We start from the raw sequence: 26,433 nt of genomic DNA, 5'->3' as shown, positions 1-26,433 counted from the left end.
TTTTTTATTTTAAGAGAGAAATGAGATGACTGCTTGCGGATCTTAACTACCAAGCACAGAATTATCAGCTGCTTCTTCTTCCTGCAATTTTGTTTTGCTAGAAAACAGCCTTCTGCAGTTCTTTCAAGGAACTGTTACAGGAGAGGCTTCCAAATCCTTGATAGAGTTTCTTGAGCCTCAGAGAAAATCTCCATCCGACAAGTTGATACAGCTTTATACCTACAGTTTTCCTTTTACCTACTTGAAGTGGCTCACTGTTCAACTTAAGGATTTCTAGAGCTGCCATTTTAAAGCACCTAACTTGCTCCAGAGACTGTGCAGAACTCAAGGAAGTTCACTCACATGAAACTTTTACTATTAAATATAACAAACTAACTTATCAACATTTTCTGTGTTTATTCATCTTACATATAGGCATACAGGGGAACTGTTTAACTTAATAGGATTTAAAATAGAAGATGCCTATCTTTCACTGCATGACTCTCCTGTTATATAGTTGTACTTATTATTATATCTGTGATTACTGATTTATTGCAGTTAGCTGTGATGCTGGGGTAGGTGTAGGTATAGACAACTGTTGGGCAGTAGCTCATGACCCCATTTCTTGTTTTAAGATAAAAGTTCTTATTTTGATTGAATAATTTTTCTCATCTTTTGGTAAAGGCAATATGGTGCTATTTGATTTGGGACTACTATTTTTATTGCTATATTAAACATTTTCTTTTCATTGAAGTTAATTACAGAAGTAGTAAACCATTGGATTGACTTGGTTACTACTCAGATAAAGAAATATGATTTCCTCCATGCTTTCTCATATATATATATATGTATGATAGATAGATAAATATAATTCTTCCTTTATATATATATATAAAGTAAGGATTTTTTTTTGTCCTCACATGTCAGTTTTGGTGTGTCAAATGATTAAAACCAAAGTACCATCAAGGATTAGTGGCTTACTTCTATTCCCATTGAAGTCAACATAACACTTTCCTGCGGGAGTTAAAACACAAAGAATTAAGTTGTTTTAAGGGAAAAGAAAATAAAAGAGACCACTATGTGTATTTCCACCATTTTTGTAATCTAAATCATTGCTTAAAACTGCAAGAGGGAGTATTAATAAATCCTAGACTATATTGTTCCCTTAGGACCTTACTCAAGATATTAGATAATAAACAACAAAAGGAGAGTAGGTAGGCAAGCTCCTCTGTCACAATTTATAAAAGGTTGGTTCCTACCTACTTGTCTGGTTTTTTTATAATTTTTCTGAGAACCTGATTTTGCTGAAATAGCCTACTGAAACTTTTTAACTGTGAAAAGATATGTCTGATAGGTGAAAAATGGAGGGTAGTTAAGATGTAATTTCCTTTTTCCGTTTTTCTTTCTTCTCCAATTACTTATTTCTGTTGATTCACGTATCTGAGTTGTCCTCACTAAATATGTTATGTTGAACTATTTTTCTGTAAGTTTTATATATTTGTGTGTGTGTGTGTGTGTGTGTAACATTTAAAAAGGCTGCCACAGAATGAGTGAGTTTGTTGCAATAATTTTTGGGGAGATTGCTGCGAGATATAAGGCAACTAACACCTAACCTCTCATGGTAGGCTAGGTGTTATTTGCTCATTCTTTTTGAGTATAATGCCACAACCATTTGTTGCAGTCTTACTGGGGAGGGGGTAAAGATTGTGAAAATTAAGTTGTACTCTTGGCTACTTCTGTTAATTGTACCTTTCCTTAGTTAGCTTGCAGTTCATTTGCGGTGTTATCTTTACTTTTTTTTGTGCTATATGACGACTACTAGTTGTAACTGTGCCTGTAAAGCTTCCCAGCGGTTTCATTTCTTTTTAAGGAAATCACTTGAGGGAATACTTTGAGGAATTTGGAAGCTATCTTTATCTCCCTCCTTCAAACAGAAGACTCAGGAAAAATATGATGAAGCAGAATTAGTACCAGATTTTAAAGGGGACTGAGAAAAAAAGTGGATACGGTGTCAAGGAAAGTTAAAAATTACAGTATGATTTCTTCTCAGCTATTTTTGGATTTATTTTTGAGTTATGAATTCTGTTAACTCTGTATGGAAAGAAAAGAAATGTCTGAGTGCAGAGAAGTGTGACTTTTTTTTAAATGCATTCCAGGAATATAAAACTTTAGTTTCAAACAAGTCACAGAGATTGTCTTGCAGAATCAAATTTTTAAGCCTCTATTCAGCTAACCATCATTTTCTGAGGAAGAATTATACCTTTAAAAATTCTATCTCCTAATGTGAATGGGCAGTATTATTATGATTTTGAAATTATTATTATTATTTTTATTTCGATTAAAAATAATGTTACATAATCTAAATATTAGTAATTACAACTTCAGGAAGAAAATTCTTAATTTTTTTTTGTTTTTGTTTGTTTGTTTGTTTGTTTTGTATTGTTTATTTACATTGAGCTGAAAGGCTGTGTTTCATCTTCTAAATCATCTGCCATTTACCAGTGTCAAAGTCTGAGGCTTATTATCAGTAATATGCAGAGAAGTCAGTGTTCAGTTTGAAAGAAGGGGGAAAAACAAATCTGTTTACACTTGCTTTTAAAGTTTTAAGATCTAGTTCTAAACCAATTTTATTTGTCGCATTTTTCATTTGTGCAACCAATGGATTTAACTCGCATAAACCTCAGATTGGAGTTTGGCTAGGGTACTGAAACAAGCATTCTATAACTTCTCATAATTAGTATTTCCACTACAATTTCTTTATATGTTTGGGTGTTCAGTGTTGTTTTCTTGCACATTTGTTATCTTTAATATTCTTTTCCAGGGTTTTCATCAAAGAAAATGTTTTGATTAATTTTGTCTGGGTGAAATACTCTGTCTTTTGTGGTTGCTTGCATGAGAGTTTGTGATACTTCACCCTCATAATTGATCTGGTGTTTGCAAACCACAGAGAGTGCCTCAAAGGAAAATATTATAGAGAAACAGTCCTGAAGACTGTCTTAATTTGTTTGTTTATGATGAGGTTTTGAACATCTGTTTTCCTTTCAACTGGTCTTTACAAATATTTTGAAGTTTCAGAACAACCCTATTGCCCAGAGTAAGCTGGGGCCAACAAACAGGAAATGAGCAGCACAGAGAGAGAGCGCATATAAATTACATGAAAGGTGATTGTAGAAGAAAAATGAGAGGGAAATAAGTGTAAAGATCCTCAATATACTTTTCACATAATAAGAATATAAAATAGAGAAATACCAAGTGTTTCCTATATGTCTAGTACAGTATGACTTGCCTCACAGACAGATCATCCAGACATCATGAAAAGTAAGAGAAGTCTAGTGGAAATGGGATAAGTTATATTTCTCTGCTTTGTGATGTCTTGAAGTTTTCTGATACTTCTCTTCTTCCAATGATTTCTCAAAGTATTCACGCGGATTCAAGACCAGAAGTTCCTGTGTGTATTGCAACAACAATAAATCCCACAAAATAATTTTTATTTTAACTGATTACAAGTAGAAAAAAAAAGGATAATAGCTAAAACTTCATAACATCCTTTCAACATAATAAAGATGAGTATTTAATACATATGACAGCATAAATTAGTAACACAACACAACTTGGTAGGTAAGGAGAAGAAAGCATTTGATTTTGTTGCTTTAAATAATGTTAAAAGTGCTGGATTTATACTTACAATAAAGAAATGCCTATCTGTGCTGAGGTGTCCTTGACATAACATTAAAATGTCACAGATACCATATCTCCTCACACAACAGTTACTACACCTGACTTGATGACAATCAGTAGAAAACTGTTATTTATGATAGACACTTACTATGATCGTGATCTCACTTCTGAGGGAAAAATCTCAGTCTGATAATTGGAAATACACATAGTAAGCAAATAGATTAGTCATATTTAAGTATAATGGTAAAACAGAGGAAAATATGATTGAATATGCAATTAAATACAAAAGTTAAGTTTGCTCATTTAGATTTAACTTGTATGGTCATTTACAGAGCCATTGTACTGTCTACTCTTTTATATGGTTCCGAATCATGGGTCATCTACCACCACCACCTGTGACTCCTAGAACACTTCCATCAACACTGCCTCCATACAATCCTAAATGTCCACTGGTCAGATTATGTGTCTAATATGTCTGTTCTTGAACAAGCAGCAGTCACAAGTATCGAGGCCATGTTGCTGAGAACACAGCTGTGCTGGGCAAGGCACGTCTCAAGGATGCTGGGCAGGGCACGTCTCAAGGATGCAGGACCACCGCCTCCCTAAGATCTTGCTCTTTGGTGAACTTCCCACCAGCTGCTGCAAGAGAGGAGCCCTGAAGAGAAGATACAACATCTCAGCCTTGGTCATATTGATCAACATAACTGGTCTACTCTGGCCTCCAATTTGGAGGTCTGGAGACATACTATCTATAACACTGCTACTTTTGAGAAAGCATGCAGGATCACTCTTGAGGAGAAAAGACAATGCAGAAAGAATCGTGTCTTGCAGAATATACCACCTAAGGAGTCTATCTGCTGTGCCTTTTGCAATTGGATGTGCCTATCCCATACTGACCTTTTTAACCCGCGCTTTTAACAAACGTGGGTAGAGCCCTCCCCAAATCTTTGTTCACAAAGCCTAGTCATGATGATGTATGGTTGTATGGTTGTTTTCTGGTGGCACTTTCAGTTCTTTGTCAACTTTGTAGCTAAACAAGACATACATTCTTCTGCTGAGCAATGCTGTGTGGGATCAGTAGATAAGAAACAGTTGCATGTACAGACTTTTACAATATATGCCTATGTTCATGGATAAGTATATATAGTTCATCTGCGATTCAACTTAAAAGGCCAAGCAGGAGATAATAGAAAACTGTATAATGTCTATGGAAGTGAGTTGTTGATAAACCTGAGCAATCAGTTTATAAAATGGCATGGAAAATCTTGGAAATATATCAATATCTGTTTTGGTCCAGATAACAGACTATGCTAGGTTGTTGCTTTTTGAATTTATAAATTTTAAAGACTACTTTATAAGAAGGAAATTATATTTCTTCTTGATCAAGAAGAAGATAAATCAGGCAATCTTAGCAGGTCAAACATGATCTGAAATTCTTAGTAAAAATCTTGACAATTATATGAGACAATTGAATGTACTTCCTGAAATACAAAATAACTATTTCTTCCCTTTAACTAAGTTTGTATATTTAAATATTAGCTCAACTGTGTTACGTAGTTGACATTCTTTTTCCCCTGTTTTGTCATTTTTCATGTGCAAAATTCTTTAATAGACTTCTGTAACAAAAGCTCCATCAAAGCATGAATTCTTGCAGAGGAAAAAAGTGAAATGACGTTGAAGTGAGATCTACATCATCGTTCGAAGGAAGTAGCAAACTGTGTTAATTCATGTTTATTTTCACTACCACACGCAACTGCTGCCTTTCCGAAGTGTTTATCATTAATAGAAGGAAAATTGCTATTTTTTTTTTGCATGTGGTCCAAGCTGGAGAGAAAACACAAGGCTCTTTTGATGCAAACCTGCAATGAAAATATTTAGTTAAAGCATAGAATTAATGTGGACAACTACTCTATTAATTTGGACAAACACTCTAGTGTTTTAAATAATATCTGTGAAGAAACTTTTGATAAGTAATAAGTGGTACTATGCCTACAATGGTCTTTAGAGTCTTGGAAACATAATATCATCTAATATATGAAAAGATTAAATGGGAAGAGCAAAATTAGCTATAAAGATTTGTAAGCAATCAGGCAACTGAGTTACAAAAAAAGAAAAATTCATTTTGTTAATAGGCTCTAGAATGGACTTTGTATCGCAACAACTTATTTAGTTCACTGAGCTTGTATGTCAATCACATATGTAATGTTCTAAGACAGTGATAGTACTTTCTCTCTAGCTTATAAGTGATCCTTTTTCACAAAAGCAAAATCTGAATTCTTCCTTAAATGAGAATTCTTGAGACAAGTCAAAATACTAATGAATCTTGAAAGCACGAACACCTTACTGTATTATCACATTTGGTGATTATCATGTAATAATGTTTTATCAGGTTAGAGAGTTTTATTCCCAAAAATAGAGGCACTTGAAAGAAGATACTCTAATGGCAAACAGTGTAGTATATGGATGTCCTCTTGCCAGAATAATGGGAAGATAATTTTAAAATGTGGATTGGGGGGGGGGGGGAAGGAAAACTAAGTCTCTTTCATAGTGCAAATTATTTATTAATAGTTATCTATTTCTAAAGAAAAGAGACAATAAATTTCCTCAGAAAGATGGTAGGCTTGATAAAAAACAGACTGCCTCAATATGCATATCAATACTTCGTTCTCCAGAGGTCTCTGTGCTCCTCCAGAAGCCAATACTTACCACTGCTACTCCTATTATAATCTGTCTCATGTGAGATGCACACAGGTTCACAAACACTGTTCTTATATTCTGGATTCAGAAAACCTTTCAGACAAGGTAGGTTGGCTATGCTTAGATTGTACCTATGATTTGATAAAATGCTACCCTACACTGTAAAAACATCTTCAAGGTGAGCAGGCTTCTTGTGGAAGAGTGTTGCTGACCCTACAAGAGTTAACAGAAGCAAGCCAGCTGTCACACTCTCTGCTGACCAAATCCTTTTAACAAGACAGAATATAAAACTATGAGCAAAGAAAACATGTACTTTCCATCAAAAATAAAAATCTTGAATGGCAATCATGAACTCCCCTAATTAGGAGTATATTTGTGCAATTAGGTAATAACATATTTAGAAAGATAATCAAATCTCCAACATCTTCTGTGTATAATGTAATCTGAGACTGTATGCAGCCTCCCTAGACAAAAGAATGTATTTAGATTGCCCCAATACTTCCAGCAGCATCAGGTAGGCATGCGATAACAGATTTTCCAGATGCAGATTTCCTGTGAGTGCTCCATAATTAATTCCAGGCAAAATCAACCAGATCAGTCCGAATAGTTTAAACAGATATTTTGAGCACTTGGATGAACTGCCTTGTCAGCAGGGTAGCAGGGATGTTAGTTTCCATGTCATGTTGGTGGCATACAGAGCAGAAAAACAACAAAAGGAAACCAAGATGACATCTGTAGATATCACTAAACTGTCCCCTGATGATGTCAGGTCTAACTAAACTCCTGACAAATACCAAATCTTTTAATATATGAAATAAAGTTTCTGCAGCACTGTGGCCCATAGGTAAATCTTGTCATTTGTCTGATCACATTAAAAAACTCTTAGGTTACAGAAACTTGTTGCTAATAGTAACGAGTGGCTGATAATAATGTTTTGTCACAAAAACAAATCAGAAAACTTGAGTTCTATTGTTTAGGATGTTCTACTCTATTACTCTTTTAACAATAAATCATTTAATGCCTCTTTCTCCATTCCTCATCTAGAAAATGAGGATTACGTCAATGTTCTTTGAACTTGTGAAGTATCTGTATGAAGAAGGTCCTTAAATCACAGAATCAAGGAATAATTTAGGTTGGAAAAAAACTTTAAAATCATCAAATCCAGTTGTTAATCCAAATCCAACACTGCCAAGTCCACTACTAAACCTTGTTTCTAAGTATCATGTCTACACCTCTGTTAAATATCTCCAGGAATGGTGACTCCACCACTTCCCTGGACAACCTGCTCCAATGCCTGACTACCCATTCAGTGAGGAAATTTTTCCCAATATTCAATCTAAACCTTCTCTGGCACAACTTAAGGTCATTTCCTCTTGTCCTATTGCTTGTTACTTGGGAGAAAAAATCAACTCCCACATGACTGGCTACAACCTTCTTTCAGATACTTGTAGACAGTGATAAGGTCCCCTCTGAGTTTCCTTTTCTCCAGGCTAAAAAAACCCAGTTCCCCCTGCTGTTCCTCATCAGACTTGTGCTCCAGAGCCTTCACCAACTCCATTGCCCTTCTCTGGACATGCTCCAACACCTCAATGTCTTTCTTGTAGTGAGGGGCCCAGAACTGAACACAGGATTCGAGATGAGGCCTCACCAGTGCCAAGTGTTGGGAGATGATGACTGCCCTGGTCCTGCTGGCTACGCTGTTGCTGATACAGGCCATGTTGTTGGCCTTCTTGGCCACCTGGACACACTGCTGGCTCATGTTTATCTGGCTGTCAACAAGTACCTCCAGGTCCCTTTCCATCAGACAGTTTTCCAGCCTTTCTTTCCCAAACCTGTAGCATTACATGGTGGTGTTGTGCACTAAGTGCAGAATTATTATACATAGAGAAGAAAAGATAAGTGTTTCTTTTAGGATCAAAGGCAAAGTAAGACTCTGAAGGTAATTTTTTTGAACCTTTGTTTTGTTTTCATAATCTGTTATTGAACTTCTCTCACCTCTATGTACATGCACCCCAGGGGACATGTAAGAAAATCTGGAATATTTGATAATGATCTGTATGTCCTTGGAAATACTGTGTGTGCATTACAATTCTGGTGTCTCCCTTGAACACATTACCTATGTTGTTTTTCTTTGGAGCAGTGCATGGGTAACTGCCTATATTAGCTTTCTGTGAGAAACCATATCCCTCTCCTCTACCTTATCCAGAGGAATGCTGACATTCTTATCCTTCAAAATGTAAAGGATAAAATGTGAGAACAGAATGTGAGCGACATATACTCTGCTTCTGGGAAGGGCTTTTTGCTAGCATGGCTAAGGCATGATGTGATTCATCAAGCAATAATTTGAGTGTGGATTAGATTAGGAATGATTTCTTAAGTGATAAATTGAGCTGAGTAAACGGCTATCTCCATGAGAACCCTTTTCATTGTTCTGAATAGAGTAGAATATTGTTAAATCCTTTGATTTAATTGAAAATTTGTTTTCTTAAATAGCAGCTCCCAGAGTTGTACAGTTTTATGGAAATCTCAAGGTTTTTCTTACCTACTCCACCATACTTAAGAGTTCATATGTATTATTTAGATCATATTTGTCATCATAATTTTTTTCTTGATGATAAGATATGAAACATTTGAACAAATTATTGAGATATCAAAGGAGAAAATTTAGAAATATGATGTATTGGGTCTGACTGAGATGGTGTTCATTTCCCTATGGGAAAACACAGTGCAGTGCTTTACACTGGCAGCTAGAAGGGCATTGATAACACACGAGTGTTTTGGCTACTGCTGAGCACAGCATCAGCACTGTAACATTCCTTCCTCAATCGAGGGCAAGATCTTTGGACGGGATACAAGTAGGTCAGCTGACCCAAACTAACCAAAGGGATATTCCATACCATATGATGTCAGCTCAGATATAAAAGCTAAGGCAAGGAGCAAGAAGGCAGGTATTCACTGTCTGTAATGGCTACCTGATGAGGAGCCATTACGTGTGCTGAGGCCCTGCTTCTCGGGAGCGGCCGACCATCGCTGCTCGTGGGAAGTAGAGAATAAACCCTGCTATCTTTCGTTTCGCTTTTGCACACACAGGCTTTCACCTGGCTTCTGCTTTAATAAACTGCCTTATCCATACCCACAAGTTGTTTTCCATCTTACTCCCTCCCCTGTCTGACTGGGAAGTGGAGTGATAGAGCGGCAGGGTGGGTACCTGGCATCCAGCTGAGGTTAACCCAAAACACATGATAATTTGAATTCTTTTTTTTTTTTTCAAAGAAAACAAAATGCTACTCTCTCTTATTGCTTGTAAAATTCCCAGGAGCCCAGCAAGTTTCATGTAGAAGCCTTAAGTTGTTGTATATGTCACTAGCCAAGTGTAAAGTTTAAATTTTACTTGGGTAGTCCTGTTTAGATAATTTTAACTGGGACCAAAGGAAATCTTGAATGTGAAAATAGTATTAAAATATATTAATTTCTATATGTGAGCATCAAATAATGGGCAACATTTTAATAGGATTTGCCAATTTACTTTCTTTTTTTTGTAATTCTATTTCCATTCAATTTCTCACATAACAAATATTAATTTTTTTTCCTTTACAGCAAAACAGCCTTAGATATCAGTATGATCATTAATTCTTCCAATTAATTAGTCTGTTTAAGTACCTATTTTCCAACAAATGAAGGGAAAGATAAAAGACCAAAGCATTAACAATCAAAACCAGAAACATCCTTTCAGTTTATCAACATACTGGTATTTTCACTGATCTTTCTTCAACACTTTAAGTAGGAATGGGCTTTGGAGAAAGAAATTGAAAGAGTTTGCTATCACATATTGTATTACATGCTTTCAAAAAGTACTGCAGTGAATTGCACAGTCATCTGATCTGACATAGATGGTAGTGACATTCTCTCCTGTGTTTTAGAGCTACTATATCATATATTTCAAGTCAAATTTAGACAAATTCAGAAACTTTGTATTGCTAACACTGAAGAATATAAACTTGTGCAAAATATTTTGATTTTATGTTTAGAATTATTTTCTCTCTTTCTCCTCCTGTATTTCAGTGCATGTATTACGTATACAGTACATATGTTGCATACTTATTTGAAAGAGAGAAAGTCAAATGATATTATGCAATCTAAAAGAAATGGATGGAGACAATAATAGTGATTGTCCCTCCCCTGAAATGTATCTTAGATTCCTTCACAGAATTATTTTCAGTCTAATACAGATTAACATGATGATCTCTAGTTCTTCACATCTGTTTCCCTTATACCAGATCAATTGCTTCCACAGGCCTAGATTATTTCACCTGTATATTTTTGCTCTAGATATTGTCCTCAGTAAATTTGTGTAACAGAAACCTTCATATCACATAAAAACAAGTTTAGAAAGCAGTTAATTTTCTATTGCCAGTTTCAGAAATAAAACATAGGCATAGGAGAATGAAGTTCATTTTATTTGCCAAAGCCATTTACCACTGATTATTAGTTACATGTGTTTAAACAAAGAAACAAACAAAACAAAAACAAAAACCAAAATATGCAGGTGAAGTACAGTTTGCACAAATCAGTCATGGTTCCAAAGTAGTGTCTGTGCACTTTCATTCAGAGTGACCTGTATTTTCTCTATATATTACACTGATACTAAATCTACAGCTCTGATACGGTAAGCAGGTAAGATAATACACAGTACTGAACAACATATACAGAAATATCTACAACAGAACTAATTCATATGTACTGTAACATAGCAAGGAAAAGGATTTTAGCTTCATTCTTAACATTAGGAAGCTTTAAATGTAGGAATGTTTTAAATGTAAAAATATTTTTAATACTTTTTACATAAATTATCTCCAACTTCTGTGAAAAAAATAAACCACCAGTTCTTGAAAAATCAACATTTTATGTCATCTCTGATTTTGTATTGTCAGAAAGGTTTTTTTTTACTAATCTGATTATACTATTTGTAAATAATTTTTTCTCCCCAACCCTCTAAAAATTGAATAATTTAAATTGACACATATTCCTTTTAGGGTAATCAAGGTCTGCCTTATTTATACAATATAGAGTATACTTTTGTTGAGGTACATGGTACGTAACTGTTGATGTTCGTAATTGCATAGATATTATCTAATTTAGTATAACTACTACCACTATGGTGTGTCAAGAACACATTTCATTTCTGAGGATTGTCTGACTAGCATGGTTAATGTGAAAAGGCTTTGGTATGTCCTGGGAAATGGTGACTAATCACTAAATCTTTGCATCACTGAAGATCTCATGTTTTGGTCAGAGCTGAGATACTACAATGTATGTTTTTCTCTTTGTTAAGCATTGATCCCCTGGGAAATACAGTGGTGTCTTTTCTTTACATCTCCAAGTATTCTTCTGGACTGCAGTAATCAATGGATCTGTATCAATGGCTGATGAGGACCACTGTGTCCAAAACTGGAAAAATCTCCAGTGGTATCACTCTTCTCTCTGGTGACCAGTGACAGAAACTGAGGGAATGGCATGAAGCTGTGTCAGGGGAGGTTTAGGTTGGGTATTAGAAAAAGGTTCTTTACCTGGAGGGTGGTTGGGTAGTGGAACAGGCTCCCCAGGGAAGTAATCACAGCTCAAAACCTGACAGAGTTCAAGAAGCATTTGGACAATGCTCTTGGGTACACAGTGTGATTTTGGGGCAGTCCTGTGCAGGACTTTTTTTTCCCTTTTTTTTTTTGAAGGAGAGCGGGACATTTAAGTGAAAGAAATGTAGTTTTTAAATCTAAAACTGAACTTTTTATATATTTGTGTTATTATATTCTAATTTAAATTTCTTAAAGCCTATAACACTGCTTTGCATTCAACAGCATACAGCGCTTCTGCAGACTCAGTTGCAAAATATATCTGCAGTGCGAATTGGTAATGGGACGTTCAATCAGCCTAAAACAAATTCTTTCTACACAGAATATATTATAAGGTAGAAAAGAATTCTGAAGTCTAATTTCAGCTGTAGCTTTTTGCTTCAAAGATGTTTCGAACTATGCTTACTGTAACAGTTTATGTACTGAGTAGCATAGTTGGTAAAGATAACTGGAACTGCCTAACACTTTTATCGAATTTATTAATATAGAGGGGAAAACCAAACCAAATTCAGCTTCTTAATTTGAGAGGTCACTTGAGGCTAATCATGCCAATGTTTGAGGTCTATTTATTTAGTACTAATGATGCTTAGTAGATTAGCAATTATTGTAAGACATATTTAGCAGGTTACTGAGCATGACTTTTTTATATAAAAGAAATCATATGTAGATGCATTATTTGCTAGAGAATATTCTGTAAAATTCTGGAATATAACTGTCTTTTATCCAAAGTAAGATACTATTTAATAATTCTCATTTCTCTTAAACACACAGGAAAACTTTACCTATACCCCATATTTAGTGTAACATTTCTGCATTGATATTTCAGCTGAAAAATCAGGCACATCATTCCTAGTCAAATTTTTAATCTAAGATTTCTAACTGTATTCAACTATTTCACTGTGAAGTTATTTTCACTATGAGCAACCAAATAATGATGGTATGCAAACATCATAATGTACTGTTGAAGAGGAGTTTTTTTGTGGATTCACTGTATGTTGCAGTGTCCTTCATTTCCTCCCGCCTCCTAATCTTTATAAATTTAAATTTAAATTAGGACTATTAGCATCCTTCAAGCTGAAAATAGGGTAGTTTGGTTGTTAAATTCATATCAGCTAGTTCAGTGGTTATTCTCTTTCTCTGAATATGAAAAGTCTGTTTCATTTTCTGACTGAGGACACCTGATCCTGTGACTATGTCTACACTGAACAGACCATAATACAGCAAGTTATCACCATTCTATCACAATTGTCTTTCCTATTATTGCAAATATATGAACCTCTTACCTGTCTCTGTAGGGATTGCATGAAATATATGTTGAATGTCAGACCTGATGACCTGCTTACCCTCATAAATATTTTTCATAGTTTTCATTTAAAAAGTGAAAATAAAAACAGATCAATATTAATACAGTCATTCTTGATATTTAAAGAACTTTTCTAAGAAAAAAATGTTCTGTGGATTTTTAAAACATAGATAAGATAAAATGATGAAAATATAAATGTCTGCTCAGGAATGTAATGAATTTCTTTTCAAGTTATATACAGTTGAAGATGTGATGCCTAGTAAAGGAAACAGAGGATCCTATAAAATTGTATTAATGAACTATTAGACAAGCTACTTACACTGGAAAATGAGCTAGAAATAAAGGAATTACATATAAAAAAAGAGGATTTGAAATGTGTGAATGACATGATTCTTTATGCTTTCCTTTGAATTTGCAGAGTTTTGCAATATCTGAGGCAGGAGGAAGTACTTAAATCTCCAAATTTGATGTATTTATTTAATAATAAATTGTACTCTAAGTCAAAAAGCAAAATTAAGCAACTTTAAGAAACTTTTTGTACTGTTGTACTAATTTTCCTTTTTGTTTGTTTATTTGTGTCAGCTTAGACTCCATTACTTTAAACATAAGGGTCACATCTCTTCCTTCAGACACTATGGTAATGATTCTTCTCTGTATGTTTTGTTACTGTGTGCTAAAATCTCTCAGGCATATAAGAACTCCACAGCCATGCACTGGTGCAGTGCAAAACTGGCAATTGCAGGGGCTAGATTTCTGTTCCCATTTCTTTTTCCTTTATTTTTTCATCCACCCATATGGTGGAAGCACTTACCATTTTCCTTTTCCTTGGCATTAGGAGCAACCTGCGTGTCTTTCCTGTGTGCAATAGGGAAAGAGGTGCAAGGGGAGGAACTGTCAGGACATCATATAAGTTCAGTTGTATGGCCGGTGTCCAGAAGGATGGTAGTAGCTACTCTCAGGAGTAGCAACATATTGTCTTTCCCAAGCTATGAACAACTAGTAAGTAAACAGGTATTCCTCATCTTTCAGGGAAAAAGACGGCAGGCCAGATGGTAATGGATCTCCAGGGTGTCATTTGAGTGGTGCAAGACTAAACTGTGTCTTATTAATCAGTTTGATTCTTCCTCATTATCCAACTGCATTTGTCTAATGCAGACCGCTTTAACATCCAGATAGCCTAATTCATGTGTTATTTGGCATGTTAATGCAATGTGTTATTTGGCATGTTAATGCAGGAGACTGTTTAAGCTGCACTGTTCAAAACTTAGAATTCAAAGCAACTTTAATTGCACCCTCTATTCAGTTAAGCACAAGTGCCTTTATTTATCAAAGAAGCTGTAGAATGCAGAGGGACTAAGACAAGAAGATGACACATGAATGCTGTCTTTAAGAAATGGCTCATTTTTGTTTCTACTACGGAGGAAGTACTGCAGACACTCAATTAAAAATAAAATACCGTTTATGAAGGCACTGAATGACCAGTGTTGAAGAAGGATGTTATTCAAACTTAACTTCTTGCTTCTTTGCAGTATATTATCTATCAACGGAAAGAAGTAGATTTTATGTAGACAATTTGATTGTGTCACTTAGAAACAGTTTGCCAGTTTGTAAGAAACTTAACTGAATATAGTATTGACATGAATATTTCTAGCTTTTGAAGGTTTTGTTTTGCAAGCTACAATAGTCTCTCGGTATGAAAAGCAAATTTAAAATTTCTATTTCATTTTTAACTGATCTTTCCACTTTAAACTTTTTAAGTGACTACCCTGCAACGCAAAAGGACTTTATGAGGACAAGGACAATTTTCTTGTAAACATTTTAAGTCAACAGAGTATAGAGGAAAGAAAGTTGGAGTAAAGTTTTTATTCCTAATTCAAATTATTACTGTTAGTTTCTTGTTATCATGTATCAGACATGATCTATGCTGTCATATGAAATATATGCTGTCCTATGAAATACAGGTATTAATGTGCATGTTAGATAAATATTTCTGTATATACATGTATGCGTGTACTGGAAATTATAATCAAAAATCTTATAAGTCAACAATTTCAAGGTTTTACTTCTGTATGTAGTCAGGGACAGATATTAATTTGTACTTGGGATTTAATAATTTTGTAAGGTTTGATATAGAAGATTGACTTGTTGGCTTTATATTTTTCTTTTTCTTAGCAGTGTAGGGTACTTCATAGAATAAAAAACTTGACAGCATAAAGTGTGGTATTTCTGGAAGAAAACACTAAATGAAGACTTGATTGTAAATCCTTCTATTCATAAAGTGTATGAATAAGACATATTTTTAATCACAGCTATTATTTAAAATTTTATTTACAAATAATTATGTCAACACTGGCTAAAGCCTTCCTGTTTAATGATGCTTTACATCATTTTTTTTATAAAAACCATCAGCATAAGAAAGTTATGATGGACTGGAGTTCACCGAAGTTACCTTATTATCAAGGGATATACCTTGAAAATATCAGGGAGAGACCTGTGGGGTTTTTTTATAATCTGTAAGAGCAAGCAATGGTAAAACATTTTTCAGAACACTTTTTATCTCTTCTTTCCTATTCTTGGGAGAAGACATTAGGCATTTACTCATGGATGTAAGGACTTCTTGATCTTGCACTCAAATTCTTGACTAGTTACTCATAGTCCTCAAAGATTGTTTTCCTATGCTGTAATTCCCTATGGAAACAGTGTCAGGTAACCAGTGTACTTGAGCATGTTCCATCCCCAGCTGACTCGGTACACCTACTTTGAGGCAAGACAGATATGAACTTTCTGCAGTATGTCTTGCATGGAATAAATGTGCCCTAACAGATGGAATAAGGAATTTAGAAATATTTGCAGAAAATTGGGCAAGCAAAACGTAAAGTTGGTGATGCTGGAAGAGCATGTGGTATGGATCAGTGTGATGGAGCAGCATGTAGACATGGGCTGAATGAAAGTTGTTTGACAGTGTGGCCAAAACTGAACATCATTGGACGCTATACCAGAGTCATATTTTATCTTATTATCAAGAAACCATGGAGAAGAATGGAGATGGATAAGAATTCCTGTTTCTGATACTGCTGGTAGGATGGAAAAGCGAAGTACTAATGTTAGAAATTATCACCTCTGCTTATGACTGGCCATGACCAAAAAAGCTTATACTTTATTGGAGACAAGTTGCAAGCATTATAGGTTTCCAGGGATATAGCCTGGACAAAGTAAGCATCAGTGTAAAGTTATTTTGTTGCCCCAGGTGACCATGTTAAGGTCCATCTCATGTCTTAGTGTATCCATTCTTCAAAAACACCCACATTGGCTCATTACCTAAATCTGTGGATATGTCTTCATGGGTCACCAGCAGATAACTTGTGGCTTTTTAGCTAGTATGTTTAAAAAAACGTGATTCATAATACTGTAGCAATTTCTCACAATTCAGAAATAATATTTTGATCATCATATCAAGGAATTATAGTCGTAACATACTTTCAAAGTACCATGCACCCATTCCAAGTGTTCTTAGTTTGTGCAGAGTTGCCATATATCCAGAATTTATTTTGAGAAAATATACAGAAACATATATAGTAAACTAGATTATGGAAATATTTTGTTAATTTATGGCAATTTATAAAGCAGTTATTGGTTTTTCTTTTAACTGAATTGTATTTTATATTGATTTATGCTGGAAAGGAAAAGAATTAGGCCTAATTTCTGATTAAAGACAGCCACAGTAAAACCAAGCAAAATAGCCTTGGTTTGTTTTGTTTCTTGTAACTTTCTGATCTGTGAGTTAGGTCTATTGTAAAAAAAAAAAAAGTAAATTTGTTTGTGTAAGTACATGAGGAGTACCTTTTTTTTAATTTCTTCAAAAAAGTTCTAAGTACCATTGAAAAACTTTGTCATAGTATTAGATGAACATAGTAATTTATTGAGTTTTTTAAGAGTTCTAAAATATATTGTCAAGAGAAATTTTTTATATATTTAGAAACCATTACTAACTCAGTGGGTTGCTGCCATCGTTTTCTGTTAAACATGTCATATAAACTTAATTACAAAACACTTGATTATTAATTGCAATTGTGAACCACCTCCTCCACACCAGTTTACAGAGATTCACTCAGTACTGGTCTCTTGCACTGTGTCATTAGTAAAAGAACCCACTGTTTTACATTTCCTGCTGCCTAACAGTCTTCTCTTTGTCACCTTAGATTAATTTTAAAACTCAGCTGAAAAGTTTTTTTCCTAGCCAGGGCCTCTGAATATAAGGGTACTAAAAAGTAAAAGATTTTTTTTTTAAATTTAATTATGTAGATTCATCTTATCTGTCTCACAAGAAGAAAACAATTAAGAGTATTTCAGCAAAGATGGTGTCTAAGGTTTAATGCTGGTAGAACTGCAAGTAGGCCTATAGATAATTTTGGAGAAAAATATTTGAGGTATGTGCATCATGCATTGACAGTCATCACTGAATAAGTATGCAAGATCCTAACCAAAATAGGTAGAAGCATGCAAATTGTCTGAATATATACTACCTATTACATGAAAGATCTTACAGTTTCACAAATTTCATTATAAAAATGTCATTAATTTAATTATAGGACCTTAAAGTGAGAAAAATATCTGAAATGTTTTGACTGGAAAATCATCACTATAAAACTAGGAAAAACAATGGTGGTTTGAAACTCTTTAACTTCAGCTCTCAAAATGTGGGGAAAGGAGCCAGACTACTGAGAATTGAACTTTCAGGGCTGTTACGGGGGAAACATGGCCTGAAACCAAGAGCAGCCTAATCAGATGGAACAGAAATGGAACAACAGAGAACTGAAAGCATCTATGAGATGAGCCAAAAGGAAATTAGGTTTTTTTCAGAACTGTGGAAACTTAAATGTGAGGTACAAAAAGAATGCAAAAAGAGTGAAAAGATTTTACTGTTTTCACTGGATGAGATGAGGAAGGGTTGTGATCTAAAAGAAAGGGGAAGGAAAGAACCATAATAAGAACGAAATCTTGAGGGAAATATTGAGATGGATACAGTATTTTAGAGGGAGAGAATCATTTAAAAAGGGAGAAGCAGCTAATATCTTCATGCTTACAGCAGAAAAACTAACTTGCCAATAAAGACAATTAATATCTTTGTGAGGGGAATGAGGACTTATAACACTTAGGAAGATAGAAATTAGACTTTGCAATTCTCTAAAACTAAAATGTCACCAGAATACTTAATAATTATTGGAACCTGACATACACAAGTTCAGTCAATTTCCTCTCTTAACATTTTCAATTGGTCTGATCCTTTAACTTTTCTTCTTTAAAACTAACATTCCGTAAGGTAGTTGGGCAACAAGATCAATACTACCAATGTCACTGTGACATTTCATTAAGTAAAGTCTTGCCTGGTTTATCATGAGAAAATTCTGGATTCTCATTGCCAGAACTTAATTAAGATGCAAGTTGAATTTGCAAAGGTAATCAAATTAGAAAGATGGGAGTTAATTGTGAGCAGTGTTCAGAAGTTAAATACTGCCTAGATTGCCAGAACCATTGAGATTTGTTTAGTTTAGTCTTCTTATTTCCAAAATGTCTTTATGGACTAGGTACTTTTTTCTTTTTCTTTTCCTTTTTCTTTTCACATGTGAAACACGTGGTTTGATGTAAAATCTGGTTTCTATTTGGGCTTTAAGGATGAACAGATTAGATTGTGACTGCACTTTTAGTTTGTTATTTTTCTACTATAACTTTGAGAAACTTAGCTTACTTGTAAGTCTTCCTTTCCATGGCATAATCACAATTGTCTTGTTATCATGTCTAGCTACCTTCTGTGACCATCTAACCACTTAAATTGTGCTTAAATTGGTATTTCAATTTAACCTATAGTGTGGAGTGCTTGTGGATTGTCATTGGGTCTTTTGGCAAGGGTATTTTGTGTTGTGGGGTTTTTTTTGGTTTTTGTTTGTTTGTTTGTTTATATTTTTTCTTTTTTTTTTTTTTTTTTCAAGCTACAAAAAACCCCATGAAATATAAAACTTAATTATAAAGGGTTTTCTTTTTCCCATGAACAGAGAAAGGTATTGTACTTAGTCTCTGCATAGTTTTTCCGGAAAACAACACAATAGCTCTTGGTTTAGATAGAATTGTCTAAGTGAAACATTCATATGAAAAATGTGCATCAGCAGGGAGGCTATGTTTGAGGCCATAGGACGAATTAATGGCCATTACTCTCAAGCTACTGGGAAAAAAAAAAGGAAAAGTTGTGCTGAAGCAATTTGAGTTCACAAGGAATCTCAAATATATCTGGACTAGGAAGAAGCTAAAGCTCTCTCCTACAGACCTGCTACTCTTTTGAGTTTTTTGAAATGTCACAGATCTTGAAACAAGTAATTCATTTATTATTATTTTATTATATTCCCTTTTGCACAAAAATAGATATTGATGTAAAATCTATCATATATGTTTCCCACTGATTCTTCAGTTTAAGTTTTACGTATACAAATGAGAATAATTTTGGGCTCTCTAAAAACCTTAGTGACACTTGACATTATTCCCAAACTCTGAGTTTGCCAGAGGTCAGAAGTCTGCTGACCATCCAGCGATTAATTTTACGTAATAATTTCTAGCATTATTAAGAACCCCAAACAGGTATTTCAAAATTGGTCTGTACAACTTGTAAATAAATATATTGACCCAAAACTTGCTTGTTTGTACATCATCTAGGAGTCTATCAGTCTAATCTGTGCTCACAGCAAGTCCAACATCATGTTGTGCAGCACCTAAGGGATAGGGCTTTAAGGGATGGAGAATTTGGAGATGGGTTTACTCACAAGATGTTGCTACAGTGGGCAGTAAACCCTGTGTGGAGTGGCTGCAGCTGCCCAGTATGGACACATAGTACTCAAATCTCTTTTATTTAGAAATTATTTAGTTTTCTTTTTTCCCTTTGATTGTAATTGGTAAGAGATGTCTCTGTCTTTATTTCAACCCATGAGCCCTTTCATCCTTTTTTCTCCCGGATCTGTTGTAAAGGGAGAGTGAGAGAGTGGCTGGGTGGGCATCTGACTATTAGTTATGGTAAACCCACCATGTCTCCCTTCAAGGTAGATGTATATAGCAATTAAATCACCCTTACACTTTCTATTCTTAAAGGCAAACTTTTCCTCACCCTTGTGGCCCTTTGCTGGAATCACTCCAGCGCGTTATCTTCCTTGTACAGGGGTCCAAACCTGGACACAGATTCCACATGTGGTCTTGTAAGTGCCTGTTACTGAACTGAGATATATATTTCTGTGAATGTTATCTCTCTGCTAAGGTTAAAAGCTAACATCAACATTTATTTGAAAGACTTTTGCATCCAGTAGTCCTCTTTCTGTTCTCTCGCCCCTATTTATTTGCTCTACATTTCTAGTTTTCAGCTTATTGCATCATAACAATGAACAAATGTCACATTAATTTTGTTACTTAAAAGCTTTTAATTCTATCCCTTGCCTCAGATGCTTTGAAATATCTGAAATGTTTACTTTTTTTTTTTTAAACAGAATTTTAGATTAGGTTTATTCAAAACTAGCATTTGGTTGGCTAATAAAATATTTCAGTTTCAGTTACAAACCAAATCTTAAATTATCTTTATTGAATGGTTTGAGATAAGTATAGGTACTTAATTTTGGAGATTTGTTATTGGGCAAAAAAAAAATCACAGGATTTCTCCTACTTATTAATGTTCCTTCCTTTGCTTTCCAGTAATTACTTTTCAGTTTCAGCAGTTTTTAGTTTTCTTAGGTATGAGAGACTGAAATGTTAATGGTTAATGACTCAAAAAATTGGCCATGTGTAGATCATGAAGATATAAAATGCATGGTATCATTTTCTTGCAAACAGTTGCTTTGAAAGGGAGAAAATATGATACAATTGCAATGTTTCTTGAAATAATTTTCTCCAAAGTAATACATACAATTTTTATGTAATGCACTATATATAAAAGTGTATAAAAGTGTACTCGTTAAACAGCATTATTTAATGTGTCTTCCAAATGTACAAGGTTAACAAGACAATTAAACACTTTTACAACACCTTTCCAAGAGAAATTAGGCAAGGAATTAACTACTCTGTGTAGCCTCCTAACTTAAGTCAGAAGCAAGTTAATTAATTCATTTTTTTATGATACCTAACACTGAAATCCATTGTAACTTTTGTTAATGAAGAAATTACTAATTTCTAAAAAGAATGAGAGAAGAAAAAGTGTCAGTAACAGTGTAAATATTTTCCCCTTTGGTTTCAGACCAAGAGATTCTGCATTATTAAATATATTAATAACTTCTTGGTATCAGTTTTATTTCCATCCTGTATTGTTTTTCTCTAAATTCTAGAATATGTGTCTCAAGGGACTTTAAACACCCTAGAGTGTACTGCTGGTTTGAAAAAGAAGCTGAACACCGACAGCAGCCTTTCCAGGCAGCTTCAAATACAGAAACCAGTGACTTGTCCAAGTAGAGTCAAGCAACCATGTACCTCAGATGCAGAAGATAGTCAATAGATATTTGATATATATATTTGAGATATATAATCAATATACAAGCATCAATATGCTTTGATAATCAATAGATATTGACTATCAAAACAATAGATAGCTGTGAATATTCTTATTCACTATGTAGTAAATATTCTTAGAGAGCAAAAGTAATCAGAACGTTATTAATACATACAGTATTGGACTTTCAGGGAGCACACCTCTAAGTAACAAAAAAATAAATGAAGACATCATGCTGAAATTGCATATATTGGTATTTTAAATGGAATAATTTTAACATTCAAAACCAAATAAAAAAAAACAACAAACAAACAAACATAATCACAGATTCATAGAATGCATAAGGTTGGAAGGGACCACAGTGGGTCACCTAGTTCAACCTCCCTGCTCAAGCAGGGTCAGCCTAGAGTACATGGCACAGAATTGCATCTGGACAATTTTTTAATATCTTCCACAACCTCTCTGGGTAATCTCTTTTAGTGCTCTGTCACCCACACAGTAAAGAAGTTTACCCTCATGTTCAGGTGGAAGTTCAATATAACAGAATGAAAAAGTGCTTGCTGTCCTAGTGAAGAAGTTTCTGCTTCCACAGATAGGGACTTGATGACTTTTGATAAATTATGTCACAATCAAAGATTTTTCCTTCAACTTAAATCAAGTTTTACCTGGAGGAGAGGTGAAATATCCTTTTGATAATTTTTAATAATGTAACCAAGGTTCAAATATCATCTTTCATTACACATGATCCTTAATGCCATTTTAAAATCAACCTGTCCACTCTGGATGGTAACCTAATGGTATGCAGACAAATCCAGGCAATGGTTGGTGCCAAGTAATGGCTTGTGATGTGTACCAGTGTCCTAACCTCTCTAGTTGTTATTTAACTATTATATTACTATTATATATTTACCAAAAATTCAACTTGAATGATAAATTTTCATGCTAGTATTATCAGTTTGCAGATGTTTCCTGGGCTGCCAAATAACTGATTTTTTTTTTTCAGTCAGTCATTACTGAATACATAATAATAATGCCTCCTGCCAATTGTGTTCTGTAGATTTTTTTTTTTCCGAGACAAAGTGATGTATTTATTTCTGGAATAAGTTTTTTTTAAATTATGGAAGTAAATTGACAAATTATATAGATGCCACTTCCCTACTTCATCTCAGTTGTAATAGCAGGAAAGGTTTTTGTAACTAATGGCTCAGTCTACTAAAGTAGACTGAGATAAATACTCCAGATCTCTTAACTTGTTAATTAACTTTACTTAACTCTGTAAGCAAAGTTATGCATCTGTCAAGGGAAAGAATACAGTTCATTCTTTTAGTCATTAATTCCTTTTGGAACTTAACCTCAGAACTCAAACAAAATAAGGTGTTTACCGGCCAACAATAATATATTAGTGGTAGAACTTGTTTTCAGAGAGCCACTGAACTGGAGACCTTCTAGATATTGCACTGACATAAACAATAGAAATAAGAAAATATATTTTTGAGGATCAAATAAATAAAAACAGGTGGGGTTTTTTTAATAGTTCTCTGAGTTATTGGAAGACTTATGAGCTTGTAGGAGGCTAATTTCCAGTCCATTTGTTCCTTCTTGTTGGCTGACTCTTTAAGCTAAATTGTGCTAAAGATTTAGTGTGCACTCACCCCTCCTTAGATACCGGAAAATGCTCATTCAGGAGAAATGTCATATCTTGGTCAGCATATCTTGTGACACAATCAGAGGTACACACTCCCACTGTCAATGTCTGCTAGGTTTCTCACTGTTTCCTTTGTTTTTGATGCATAGGCTAATGTTTTTTCATGGTATAAAAATGTTTAGTATTAATCACTTTTTTTTGGTATCTCTAATTCCTTTAGGAATTTATTTTTTTATTTTAATCTAATGTTCAAATCACACAGCTGCCTACTCCTCCATCCCAAAATATGCTGACATTCAGAGGGATGTTTTATTATATATGTAGTAATACTTTTATATGAAATTTCATAGGTTGTGTATGTATGTCATATATACAACTGTCTTACTGTATGCACACAATTTTTTTATTATCTTATTAAACAAAATCTGTGTAGGAGCTTGTGCATTACTGTGATTTCTTCTGCAAACTGCCAAAAATATATACAGCACAAAATTTAGTGTGTTCATATGTATCTAAATGACACAAAAAGGGAAGAGAAATACCTTCAAAAATGATGGAATATCGCCTCTGAGCAGTTTAAGGTAATTGTATATACAGCTAGCTGTGTTTTTCTTAGATTAAAAAGTGTAGTTTATTTGGAAATTATTTTACTTTATACATACTATTTTACTGTTTGACCACCTTGTGATTCACTCACAAGATTTACTTTAATCAAAGCTGTATTTTTTGTTGTTTAAAAGCTGTGAGCCTTTACATCTCAAGATGACAGGACATCTGAGGATGCAGTACAGTGTGTACTCCAGTTCTATACTGCATCCTGATTTGGCTCAGTTTTTTACACTAGAAATTAGTTACTGCTGCATAATCATCTTGAGCTAATATTTCTTTAATCCCTTCTTTATCAATTAAATGGTAAGAGAATTATACGAAGAAAACTTACTAAGTGTTAAAAAAATTCAGGGTCGCTCTTACATACAACTGCTTCCTTTTCCATTCTTGACAGAAGAAAACCCACATTATACATCCTCCTAACCCAAAAATAAAGATTTGTTGTCTGTATTGGTTTTCTGCAGAACACCCTGCCATATGAACAGACTTTTTTCTGAAATGGAGGAAAAGGCTTTGGGGTATACGTAACCTAGACCTAACCTATTGTACGTACCTGGAGGTATTGTATACGACTAACTAGTAACTTAGGGCTCTGGGAATAATAATTAAAGAATTATTGTTGCAGAAATTGCCACAACAGTAGCAGTTTAACCCAAATAATTTTTTAAGTTTAAAAGTTCTTTTGCCATGCAGAAAGTTTCTCAGTTCACAAGAAAAAGTAACAGCAAATAAATAAGAAACACCGTGCTGTTTTCCTGAATGACATACAAGAATTAAGCTTGTATTCCCTGGTTACTAATTGATTTACTTATGCATTGCTCAAGAGAAACTGAATGATTTCCGTAAAGCTGGTTAGATTAGAACTGCTATATTTTTTTTTTAAATTCAGTGTATGACTTAGATGAAGGTTTTCCCTAAATTTGTTTGACACTCCCATCTTTTAACAACTACTTCTATTGTAATGAAGTTTCCCTCTTTATCCCTCTTTTCTATTCTTTTTCACAGGAAAATAGAAATCCAACAGCAGTTATGAAGCAGAAACTGGATGCTGGTTCTTCAAAAATGAACTAATGCATACTCAAGGTAAGTAGATAACAAAATAGTCTTTTTTTAAGGATTAGCTTGTCTTATTTCAAAGCCAAAGAATTGTAAAGGATGATTTCTAGCTTGAAAATAAAGCTAAATGCAATTTTCAGAGTTTACAAATAAGTCTGAGATGAATGTATTTTGAAATTAGGGGTACATATATTACTGTTTAAATGAAGTGCTTTTTAAATTGGCTTTCCATCACAGTATGTTCAAGTTCTTTTCTGAATGCTTCCATTCAAAGTAAAGGAGTTTATTTTTAAAAATATTTCACATTAAAGATGCACAGAAAGCTAAACAATGAAACAAAGCACATCTTGATATGGCTATTCACTTACTTGTATATTCACAGCATATCTGAAGGAAAGTCAGCAGGTACATGACCTAAATGTAGTATCTCTGTCATATGACAGAGGCTAACTCTGTAGCAGTACCTGTCATCTTGTAATAAAGCACAGTGTTCTTGCTTCTCAGTTGTTATTTTGTCAGAATCTGAAGGGACATTTCTAATTTATACCTTGAAAACAAAAAAAAAATACTTATTCTAAAAGGATTGAAACTTCAGAATATGACTGTTGTATAAGAGTGTTGCTTTCAATATTCTGGCTATTTTAATAAGATTAATTTCTCTCTCTTATTCCTGCACTTAAAGTGAAAAATAAGGATTTAAATCCCAAATAACTTTTAAATATAGCATGCTTTTATAAAATAACAAAATTGTATCTTGCCTGTATGATATGAAGGTTACACCAACAAGGCATATTACATTCACCAGAAAACCTGACTTTCTGTAAGCTTGACTCAGAAAGAATGTCATTTTGAGAAAAGCAGTATGTCTTCAATGAACACAACAGCTGTCTTACTCTGGTTTTTTTTTGCTTTCCTGGTGATCCATAGAAGGTTTGTTTAATCCATTTGCAGCGACCTCAACTCTGGAGGCTAGAATGTTTTGGGTTGATTTTTTTTTCCTTTTGGCCAGTATTTTCTATTTAAATATTACTTGACACAGTGAAAATGTAACTGCTACTCTCTGCAAGCGCTATTTCCATCTATCTCTGTCTTGGTTCTCACTGTGGATTAAAAGATTGTTCTGGGGAAAATCTTTTCACGTTTCAATGGGAGTGGTCATCTTTCAAATTTGTCAAATTTACTGAAAACCTTAGAATTGTTCTTTCGCACCCAAATAAAGCAAAAATAGCAAAATATTCTTATAAAAATATAATGTTTTTAATACGTTTTGTAGAAAACATATAGTCACTGTAAATAAATTCTTTTTATAGCTCTTATTGTTAACATCCAT

The sequence above is a fragment of the Chiroxiphia lanceolata genome, chromosome 1, assembly GCF_009829145.1.
Source record: "Chiroxiphia lanceolata isolate bChiLan1 chromosome 1, bChiLan1.pri, whole genome shotgun sequence".
In the NCBI taxonomy this organism is placed as follows: domain Eukaryota; kingdom Metazoa; phylum Chordata; class Aves; order Passeriformes; family Pipridae; genus Chiroxiphia; species Chiroxiphia lanceolata.
This window is presented reverse-complemented; position numbering follows the sequence as displayed.